Source organism: Numida meleagris, chromosome 10 (assembly GCF_002078875.1).
Source record: "Numida meleagris isolate 19003 breed g44 Domestic line chromosome 10, NumMel1.0, whole genome shotgun sequence".
Classification (NCBI taxonomy): Eukaryota; Metazoa; Chordata; class Aves; order Galliformes; family Numididae; genus Numida; species Numida meleagris.
Genome location: NC_034418.1, coordinates 2,579,951 through 2,591,461, shown reverse-complemented (window position 1 = coordinate 2,591,461; position 11,511 = coordinate 2,579,951). Strand labels below are relative to the sequence as shown.

Below are 11,511 nucleotides of genomic sequence, written 5' to 3'. Positions count from 1 at the left end.
GGTGAATTTCCACATCACAGACGTGCTGGAAGCAAAGGGGCTGGAGAAATGACCGCAGGAGTTGGGACACAGGTGGGGTGTTTGATTGCAGCCCAGGCAGAGGTAAACAGAGCTGGTTTGGGTTTAGCTGCTGTCAGAGCAGAGCCAGCCTGGGGAGCTGCTGGCTGGGACAGTGGTTAAATGTGAGCTGGGGATGGTGAGGAGATGAGATGCAGCGGGGCTGGAAAGTGGTTGTGAGTAAAGGAACTGCTGGTGATCAACTGGGGATTTGGGGGTGTTACAATGGTGTCTCCAAATCTGAGCCACACTCTGACAGCCTGCTGAACATTCTACCAGGGAGGAAAACTTAACCAAAGGGCAAACAAAGGGCAGGATGAGATCATTCCCTTAATGGCAATGAAATAGAAAACTGGAGAACCAGCAGAGCTCTGCCTTTTTTTTTTATGAGACCACAGACACAATTTTGGGCCTGAAACACTCATTTCTGTTTGAAATCTGGCCCAGCAGAGCAAGCCTCATTTGCAGCTTGGCACTAATACCCAAGTTATTTAGTATTACTGTAACTCAGAGTCAACAGAGGTCTCAGAGGAGGGATCACTTTCAGAGCTCAGAAAGTGACCAATTTATCTTTCAAATGAGAACTAGGAACTTGTATGTAAACATATATATATAATAAAATACAATTAAAATAAATAAAATTTAAAAAATTCTGGGTGTTTTTCTGGGGTAATAAATGGACTTTACAATTTAAACACATGGGAGCCTGTCCCTCCCAGCACTACAGCCATGGTACCATCTCCATTCAGCCTCTGCCTTGGGGATTGCTTGGTTTTGATAGACCCTAAGGTCTGAGTGTAAAGTCCATTTCTTACTCCAGAAAAACACCACATTAACACATCCCTTCCAGGACCATCCTCTCTGGAGAGCAAAAGGGATGCATGGGCTGTGCTTCCTTATCCAGCAAGGAGAAAGGGACAAGAAAAGATGCAGGATGGGCATCACGAGAGTGTAAAGAGAGGTAATGGAGAGGGGGAGAGGTTTGTCCTCCCATGCTGCAGTGACATTTGGCTGGCCCGGGCAGTAATGTTCAGCTCACACTGCATTGCAGCCCTTGGAAATTGGGGGAAAAGGCAGAGGCAGCAGCTGCCCTCCTGCTTGGGGCTGGGAGCCTTTAGGGCAGGGCTTGCCAACAGGCCTCACAGGTGCCAGGCAGCTGTCACGCTCCTTTGGGCTGTAAAACTCCTAGCAGTGCTCCAGGAATGCAGCAGGAGCAGCATTGCTATGGTGGTCACTGCCCATGCCCAGGAGATTGCTCTGTGCAGCTCTGTGGGCACTGCCCATCCCAGTGCCATCCCTTTGGGGCTGACCTTGCACAGCCACCACGGATCTCAGAGTTTCTGCACAGCCTTCAGCACGAGGTTGCTTAGGAATACCCAGTATCTTCAAGCTTCTCTCCGCTGCAAGCCCAAATGTTGCAATCAAAATTTTCCTTGAGCCCTTTCCAGCACCGGTTTGCAAAAGTCCTTTTCACGGGAGTTTCCTGTAAGCACTGCCCTCAGAACAGCAGAGCTGGCAGCTGCCCAGAGAATGAAGGCAGTGAATGAGCCGTGGGGCACGGGAGCTGGGGGAGCTGTTTGGTATGAATGGATTACACGTGGTTCACATCGTCCCAAGTGACCTGAGTGCAAAACAAGGAAAGTTTGAGCAAAAGGGAATTCTCAGGAGAGAGAACAACTTGGCAGCAGTTTACGAGCTGGAACACAACCAAGCTGGTTCAGGTTGCTGAATTAAGGCAGCACGTTTAAGCATCGAGTGCAGTACAGAGAGAAGTTCAGCTCAGGGCTTTCCTCCCCAGAAAATGTCGGCTTTAAAATTCTCCCACTGTCACACACAGAGGTGGAAGTAAGAACTTTCAGAAATTTTCCGTTAGAAGCAGAGGCAGAAAGCAAGGTTTGAGGATTTATGCCAGGGACTCAGACACAGTGCTCTGATGTTGCGGGAAATGCCGAGACCTCCGGGATTTTTGAGTGGATTTTTGCTTCTCTTTTTCAGCCAGCATTTCCCCTTCCAGATTTTCATTCCACTAGAATCGGCTTCTTGCCCTGTACAGTTCTGGTTCAGATTATCCCATGCTCTTATGAAGCAGAGGAAGTCCCCTGGCAGCGGTGCTGGGTGCTGACCCCATGGCCCTCCAGGGGCACGCAGGGCAGCAGGCAGCCATGAGAGCAGCAGAGCCATCATGGGCTGCTGCCTCTTTAAGCAGATCCATTTCTCCTTTCTCAATACATTTTTCAGAAAACAGTTTTTGGCAACCTTCACAACCCAGCATCAGAATAAGAAATGAAACAGCTGGGCAAACTTCCTAAAGACTGGCTGGCATTGTCCCCATGGCAAAACTGAACTCCCAAAGTTGTTTAGGTCGCTCCAAAAGCAATGCCTCCTGTTTTTTTTCAATGGAAGCTACAACTGATACAAAGAACACAATAATGCTGTTTGGTAGAGCAAATTCTCAGCTGCAAAAAAAGCCCTGTCTTTCAGCACAGTAGCCACCATTAGCTGTGCATTTTTTCTGTCGATGAGCAAGAGCCTGCATGCTGCACTTCTAACAGTCTGAACCAGTGGAGACCAGAATCCAGAGTAGTCCAGAAATGCACTTAGCAATGTGGGCCTCCAGCACTCCCTGTGCGCGCTCATCTCAGCCAGAGACTCCAGGCAGGACTCGAGGCAGCAGCAGGCATGCAAAGGAGCTCAGGTGGACATGCCGTGGAGTGGTTGGGCTGATTGGTGTCCAGAAGTGAACTCCTATTCCTGAAAATATAAATATTTACATAAATGTTTTTCAGGAAGATGGAGAAGCAAGTGTCTGAGAAAAAGATAAAGCCCTATAAACAAATGCCGTCTGATGTAATCCTCCAAGCATCTCCTCCACTGAGCAATGTGGATGTGACATCACTGCAGAGCTGGATGAGAGCTGGCCACTTGAATCATTCTCACCTCAAAACAAAAGGCGACCAGACCCGAGGCCTGTGGAAGCAGCTCATTCCCAGGCTGCCGTGCCCTTGTGACCTTCCTCACTGTTACTTCCATTTCCAACAATAGGTTTTTTTCCTCTTGCCTTTAAACGATGCAATAGATTCCCCTCCATCTGTATTGCAGATGTGGCGAGGAAATGCCACAGACCTGCAGGGCAGATCTTGCTGCAATCCTGGGGCAGAACAAAGGGGGTTCTGGGAGCAGCCACACAGCTGAATGAATGCATCCTTACTCTGGTCAAATATGATAAGGGATGAACTGTCTTTCCCCCTATCATTTTGTGAGCAGTCCCAATGTTGTCTGAGCCTGAAAACCTCTTTCCAGGATTGGAAGGAGGCTCCTGCCTGGTGAAAGAACTAATATTAAGCATTTACTGCACAGGAATACCGTTTCCATTTTTCTCTGATCCCCTAACACTCAGGATGATAGTTCATGAATTATTGACTTATTTGGGGCTTATATTAGGTGGAAAAAGCTTAGAAAGAGTGATGGTGACTAGAGGTGTGTACCCAAGTAAACACATGGAAGAGGTGAATGGGAATACTTCTGCTGAGATGGCATTTTTCTATTACTCTAGGTAGTAGATGTATTTCATTTTTTTTAACCTCTAATGTATTACTTGTACTTCTAGGGCTCCTTGCTCTACAAACACACTTCTGATTCCAAAGGCATGGCACAGAGGTAGTCTTAGTTCCCGCAAACCAGGACTGGTTCCAGACAGCACATGAAGGGGACTCTGTATCAGGGTATGTGAAGATAGGGCAAGGGGGAATGGTTTAAAACTATAAAAGGGGAGATTTAGCTTAAATGTTAGGAGGAAATCCTCTACTCAAGAGGGCAGTGAGGCTCTGGCACAGGTTGCCCAGATAAGTTGTGTCCCATCCCTGGAGGTGCTCAAGGCCAGGTTGGATGGAGCTATGGGCAGCCTGATCTCGTGGGAGGCAACCAGCGCACAGCAGGGGGTGGGGGTGGAGGAGGCTGTAAGTTCCCTCCAACCCAAAGCTTTCTCTGATTCTCTGACTCTCTGATGGGAGGGGTCTTGCAAATCACGTGATGAGGCTTTTCCACTTCATGATGGGTAGCATCAGTCTCTTGCTGATGGAAATTCAGTATCATTAAGGTTTGAGATCAGAGCATAGCTATTCATGCACAAAGCTGTGGTTTACTGGCTCTGGTTACCTCATTCTGACACCCTTTAATTTAATAAATCTGAACCATGCTACCCAAGCAGATAACAGCAGTGATTCAATCAAAGAATCATAGAACAACTTGGGTTGGAAGGGAACTCAAGGATCACCAGCTTCCATCCCCACTCCAGCAGGCGAGGTTGCCAACTGCTATATCAAATACTAGACCAGGCTGCCCGAGGCCCCATCCAACCTGGCCTTGAACACCTCCAGGGACGGGGCATCCACAACCTCTGTGGGCAGCCTGTTCCAGCACTTCAGCACCTCATTTCCCTCTGACATCCAATCTGTATCTTCCCTCCTTTAGTTTAAAACTGTTCCCCCTTGCCCTATCACTATCTACCCATGTAAAAAGTTGATTTCCCTCCTGCTTATAATCTCCCTTTAAATATTGGAAGGCTGTAATGAGGTCCCCCTGCAGCTTTCTCTCTTCCAGACTGAAGAAACCCAGCTCCTTCAACAGGATAACTTTCTCAGTGCCATTTTTCAGCTTGAATCCTTTTCTTTCTCACTCACTCCCACAAGGAATTGGGCTATTGTCCTCAGTTGTGGCTTGTAACTTTTTTCAGTCTGAATCAAGTAACTCCTTACCATCTCCCAGGTAGCTGAGTTCTCCTGAAGTATTTGATCACACCCTGAAACCATAATCTGAATGTGTTTTCATTTCTTCCTTTTTCTTTTCTTGTCTGATTTCTCTTAAAATAACAAATCGGAATTACATTTTCAATAAACAGTCCACCCTAGGGAATCTGACTGCCGGCCATGTTTGGCTCTGACATGCAGTAGCAGGAGGCAGCAGCCACCCCGCCTGGTGACAAGGAGCTAAGCAATGTCTCCACAAACAGGAGGCTCCTGAAAGAGCAGCTGAAGGACGGCCTTTGGCATGGCAGCACAACTGGGAAAGGCCCAAAGAGGACAAGCCTGGACCAAATGAGCTCGGAAATGGCTTTAATTTTTGTGGAAAATGGGCACCAGCTCTCCTGCAGGCTTACCTCTGTGGCATAAACGTAAACAACAAAAAAAAACTTCCTGATGCAAGCTCGTGCTTTTATTTTGATACATATCAAAGGAAACCGCTGTTTATACGTTGAAGGAACTGCCCAAATACACCCTCCTGGCAGCAGCTCACTATCTGTAAAAGCAGAGGGCACTGCCCATACTTCTAGAAACATTGCTGCTGGTACTGGGCCAGAGCATTACCTAAGTGCATTGAATTGGGAGAGGTGTGTATAACGATGGCATGTGAACCTTCACAAGATCAAGCACAGGTAGACAGGTTTTCAGAGGGAGGACAGATGCATGAGCATGTTATATCCCCAAAGCTCACCAGGAGAGCCTCCACTTGACAGGTGGACCCAGAAACACATTGGGCTATTCTGTTAGCCAAAACTTTTGTATTTTGTTCTAAATATTGAACACCCAGCACATACCACAGCCCACTGGAGTGTTGGCATCTCTGACATGGTGGTAGGAGGAAGTTTTGCTCTCAGAGGTGTTGTGATTGCCTGTGTGGAGACTGCCAGCACCGCAGAGCAGGAATAACGAGGAATAACAGACATAAATAAGGGCTGGAAGAGAGGGTGCTTTAGTAAGACAGCACCACTCCGTAGCAAAAAAAAAAAAAAAAAAAAAAAAAAAAAAAAAGAAGATGAAGAAGAAGAAAGGAAGAAAGAAAAGACTCCCTCATTTGTCATAATCCTAACGACAAAGATGAAATATCATCTCTTTGTTGCTCAAAGAGCATACCTGGCAGAAACACAACTGCAACCACTGGATATTTATTCTGGAAGCAGCGGGGGAGGTGTGTTGGGAGCCTCCCACTAAAATTCCCCAGAAATGAAGGGAATCCCAATAACTCTCCAAAATGACCAATGATGAAGTCCATAAGCAGTGTTTTCCCACCACTGTGAAAAATCAGAGATTCATGTTGAGGTGGTTTATCTACCTGTAATTTAAGATAGATGTGGGTGTGGGCTTTATGGTACTATTTGCTGTAACCACCCTTTGCAAATCTGAAGTGACACCTGAAGAAAAGTGCTGGTGGCTTGCCAGCTGGAGCCCTGCACAGCCCATTGTGAGAAATGGGAAAGGAATCTGAGAAAGAAGCTTCTTTTCAGACAGATTGCTGCAATGAATTCAGGCAGTCTGGGAGGCACAGGAGCCCTTCAGGGTCTCAAGAGTAACAAGATTTCATGTCATAGACCTATGTCTGCCATTTTCATGGGAAAAGCCATGTAAATAATTAGCTTCATATTTTTGCCCATGTGTGTCACACTGTTATGCCTCTTACTAAAATCTATGGACCACCAGAAAAAAAAAAAAAAAAAAAAGCATAATGAGAAAGGTATCACAATAAGGTTTTTGTGGTTGGTTTTGAGTCTTTTTCCATGATCTGCCAGAAGCTTTGCTGGATTGATGGCTCCATGCAGAGTCCCAACAACCGAAGATGCGTGCAGTGTTTGCATGGAAATGATGGGAAGATCTCCATTGTGCTTTTTGGACACTGAGTGATGCAGTTACCCAGGCCCACACTGTTCAGACATGTCTTTGGGGAGATTATTTTCTGCCTTGCAAAAACCAAGGCACCAATCTAGACATGAACTGTGTGGTGAAGCTGTTGGGACAGGTTTTTGCTGGGAAACAGTTTGGGTCTTCTGAGGACATGATTCAGGCCCTAATTAAAAGCAAAAACCTGTGTGTATGAGATGGGATGCAGCTGGCAATGGGAAGGTCAGAATGGGATCGTGCGTTTTGGCCAATGGCAGTGGCAGTAGTGGGATGGAGCAGGTGACAGTGGAGAAAGTGATTTCGGGGAAGCAGAAAGTTATTCATAAACTTGTAACTATTTTGTCAATACCTATTAATAAGTTTCCAAAAAGAAAGAGAAAGACAACTTTTAAAATATCAATCCATTCAAATTAAAGCCTCCTTAAATCAACATTTTATTTTGGAAAGATGAGCGTTTTTATTTTTTTTTTTTAACAAGTACTTTGTCTTTTCCTTTTAAAAAACCACACCTGCCCTCAGTTAGAAACCCAAGCAATGTTTAAAGCAGACCTAATCTGCAAAGAGAAGCAAAGCTTTTGGCCGTAAGTACTGAAAGCACTGGGCGACCCCAACACTCACCTGCACATTTTCGTCTTGTTTTTCCTCCCAGTCAAACTTTTTGTTGTCCATGCTGGTTTCAACCCCTCTCCAAGCCAAAAAGTACGTTCTTGGCCCTGGAACACCAGGAGCACTTGGAGCTGCAGACTTTTGTTTCTGTGCATTGGACGAGGCCAGCGCTGTGAGTTCCATCCGTGTGTCTGTCCGGCATTGCAGGGCACAGACACACAGCTCTGCAGGAGCACAGCTCCCTCTCATGACTGCAGCATACTCCAGCACCCAGATGAGCATTTTATTAAATTTGCAGTGAGCCAGGTTCACTGATGTACACACATGCCAATCGCTGATGCTATTTTTATCCATATGAGACAGTTTTGAATTCCTTATTGCACGCTTTCCCCAGCTGCAACCATCCCAGATTATCTTCAGTTTATTTCTCAGGAGTAGCCCTGCTTGCCTTGTCCAAACAGAGAGCTGGGATGGCAGCCAGCTGATGTCAGGTTCACCCCAGAAGGCACTGTCAGCTGCTGCTCTGGTTGTGTTGGGCATTAGGCTGATCCCCAGACAGCTCCAGGGTGGGAAATGAACATGGGCACTGTGGGTGGATGAAGGCACGAATCCCCTGTTGCCCTGCACCCACACTGCAGCATTGCCCCATGAGTTGAGCCAACACCTGGATGAGAGAACAGCCAAGAACAGCCCCAGTGGGTCCTTTTGTTGCTGCATGAAGTTGAACCATCAGAAAAAGATGCTTCTCTGTAACTTGGTGTGTCTGTGCAGAATCCATGCGAGGCACTAGATGTCCTTACGGCGCTGCACACCAACAGGGCAGAGGGGTTTCCTAACAGGAAATGAGTCTCACTGAATGGGGATCCTACTGAGTACCTCAAGAGAAGCCCTTTGCAGTGGGATATCAGTAGTCGCCTTACAGGCCTGCTGATACCTTGGCAATACCCATTAAATTACATGAATTTGATCCCAAAGCAGGAAACGCAGCAATGTTTTACAAACGGCTTCGCATCTTGGAAACTTGGGTCTGGAAAAGTGGAATTCCATAAACTCAAAGAGGAGAATCTTTGGGAATGAATGCTGAGGGACACAAGCAATGTGTGAAATGGCCCATCCCTGCATGTCGCTTTTTGCCACAAAGCAGCTTGTGACATCTGATTTCAGTACATTTGCAGGCCCATTTTGCCCATTAAAACGGTGTAAACAGTTTTATGTAGCAGTTAGAGAGGGCTGGAAGACTCAAGAGGTCAATTCTAAAGAGGTAATCATTTATTTACATGCAGTAGCTTAAATGGTAACAACCAAAAGTGGTGTTCATGCCCATACATGGGCTTCTGTAAATGTATTGATGTGAAAGTCCAGATTTCCTCATTACTCTGTTTTTACTCTGCTATATACTGTCCCATATGAGGTGTCTCGGGCATGAGAAGCAAAGAGTGATGTTGAAAGGTCATCAGAAATGGATTCATTTTTTCCAGGAATTCTTAGCAGTGCTGAACTAAATCGTATACTAGAGGGAAAATGCATGGGTCTGCTTTATGTGAGTGTTTTTGTAGGTACTAAACATGCAAGAATAATGTCTGAATATTTGTTTCCTATAACTACAGAATTACAAGCTCTAGCAAGCCAATGGCCTGCAACTCTAAGCAAGGGCAGTTAGGTTTGCTAATAATCCCAACTGCCAGAAAAACAAAGCTGTGTAATGCTCCCTTAATACTCAAACAAAGCAGTCAAAAATAAAATAAAATAATATAAAATAATATAAAACAATATTATTTAAAATAAAATAAAATTCACTTTCTTTTACAGCCCCCAGCAGAAGGGCCTTCCCTAGCACTTACCCCCAGGCCTTTCACTTTCCTGCTAGAAACTCTCTTTATTTCCCCTCATCTCTGCACCTCAAAATAGCAAAAATTACAATGTGTTTCAAAATATAATATGAAAATATATCTGAAACACAAACTAAATAGTGATTTTTACCTGTATTGGGCTATGAGGATACTGAAGGGATTTTATTCAGCAGTGAGGTCAGTCCGTCTGATTTCTGTTGTATAGGATTTATATAACTTCTGAAGCTCCTCAGATATGCATGGTTTGCCCCTAGGAATGGCCCCAGGCACAACCTGAGCTCCCACCTGCAGCAGCCTGGCCTTCGGTGGGCTCAGACATTCTCAAACCAACCTCTTTGGGGTTACCCCAGCTCTCGGGGTGACCTCTCTGCTTTTCTGTCTCCGCTGTTGCATTGACCCCGTTGCAGGTGATATTTGAGCGAGAGCTGAGTGCTTTGTGAGGGTTTATTTGGTAGTTTGTTTGTAGCCGTCATCCAAAACCCAAAAAGAAGTCTTTCTAAATCCAATATGGTGTTAGAAAGCAGCATTCTTTTATTCCTCACAATACGTACCGGGTGACTTGACAAATCAAGCGCATTCTCCCAGAGTTCAAGTTCTGCATTTAAACAGTTAAGACATACGTATGCAGTACATTGGTATACATCTTCATTATTTTCCAAGAACTCATTAATATATGCTGATGTCCCTCTGTGCATGCGCAGTTGCATCTAAGGTGGTCCTACAACCGCTTACTTTCTCCCCATTTTTCCACCATCAGCTTAATCACAGAGACTTTTGGCTGACCTATAGCTGTTTTTCCCCAACATGGCAAACTTCCATTGCTTGTTAGGCCATAGTGAACAATTTCCAAAACAGTATATGCGAAATCTGAAGAAAAATCCCATGCGCCTAGTGGATGCAAAGATAAAAGTAGTCTATTATGACTCCAGTGCTTCTTGTGAAGCAGAATCGTTGAGAAAAACAAGGCTGTTCGCACACCAAGCAAAGTTGAAATGGAAAGTTTTAGAACTAGCACTCACTGATTCCTTTTACTAAACTAATATATTGGTCCTTAAAATAATATACTGATCCCTATTGCTAAACAAACCAGCCTATGTCACAACGTAATTTGGGAAAGGCTCACCTTTCTATGGCACGACAGTCCTGATGTTGCTTTTCAATAGCCGCAGAGCAGTGCTGGGACTAAGAGGGCACTGCAAGCTCCAGCTTTGCTCCTGCACCTGTGTAGGGTGTCAGTTCTGCTCTATCAGATTCCCCTCTTAGTGAGGCCGCTGATTCCTCCTTCCACCCCTGAGCAGCTGGATCAATCCCAGCAACCATTAGCAAGCATCAGCAAGCCACAGCTGACATTTTGCTGGAAGGTTTTCATTAGCTCAAACTCCCATGGCTTGGAGAGGGTTGGGAGGGCAGCACTCAGAGCATACGCAGGGTGCTGCCTTCTGCTCTGCCTTGGCTGTGGCAGGAGCCTGGAGACCTCCAGCACTGCACCTGGAGCTGAGCCTGCATCTTGCTCTCTCAGCTCATAACATTTGCTGCTTCCACTTCTGCTTGAGTGGCTGAAATTTTTCCAATCTAGATTCACTTAGGAAGAAAAATGAGTATTTAAATGAGGTAAAGCTGGTTTTGACATTAACAGGAAAAGATTTGGACAAAAGAGGAGAAATAGCCTCAGACTTCCAAGCAGAGTAATGAATCTTCCGAGCAAATGAAAAGAAAGGAAAATGTGAAGAACTTTGTTTATGAAATTGTTGAGCAAAGAGCATACAGCATACAGCACTGCCAGGCTGGGTGTGATTAGCGCAGCCTGATTGACCCATTTAGCGGACAGATGCCTAAAGAAGAAGCATTGGATAATATGGGGATTGCAAAAACATGAAAAGGCCGCTGTCACTTGGGACATGAGGATTATGGACAGATCAGCACCAGTATGGTGCATGGGCATGGCAGGACATGCCGTGCCTTCAATCATCTTTGCTGGGAGATGCGATGGGGAACTGAGTGGTGCCAGCATTTTGCTGTCCCTTCTTTGGGGAACAGGCATGGGGCTGTGTCAAAGGGCAGTGCTCACAAGGGCTGGGCTGGCACCAAGTCCCTGTGAGTCCCTGGGAATCCCAGTGAGGATTCCAAGCCCCCCGCCCCAGTGCATCCCGGTGTCTGAGCTCACATGGAGGCGCCTTGCTCTCTCCAGCCTCTGAAAGGAGTTTGTGGTGGGGTGAATTTGGACTCTACTCCGGGGTAACAGCAATAGGTTGAGAGGTGATGGCCTCAAATTGTGCCAGAGGAGGTTCAGGTCGGATATTAGAAACAATTTCTTCTCCGAAAGAGCG

At 45.9% G+C, this 11,511-nt stretch overlaps 1 long non-coding RNA gene across 1 annotated transcript; it reads left to right on the top strand.

Annotated features, from left to right (window-relative positions):
- Nucleotides 1-6,165, top strand: LOC110404586. Its single transcript, XR_002442331.1, has 2 exons — nt 1-72; nt 2,844-6,165. It is a non-coding gene; the product is annotated as an uncharacterized LOC110404586 (long non-coding RNA).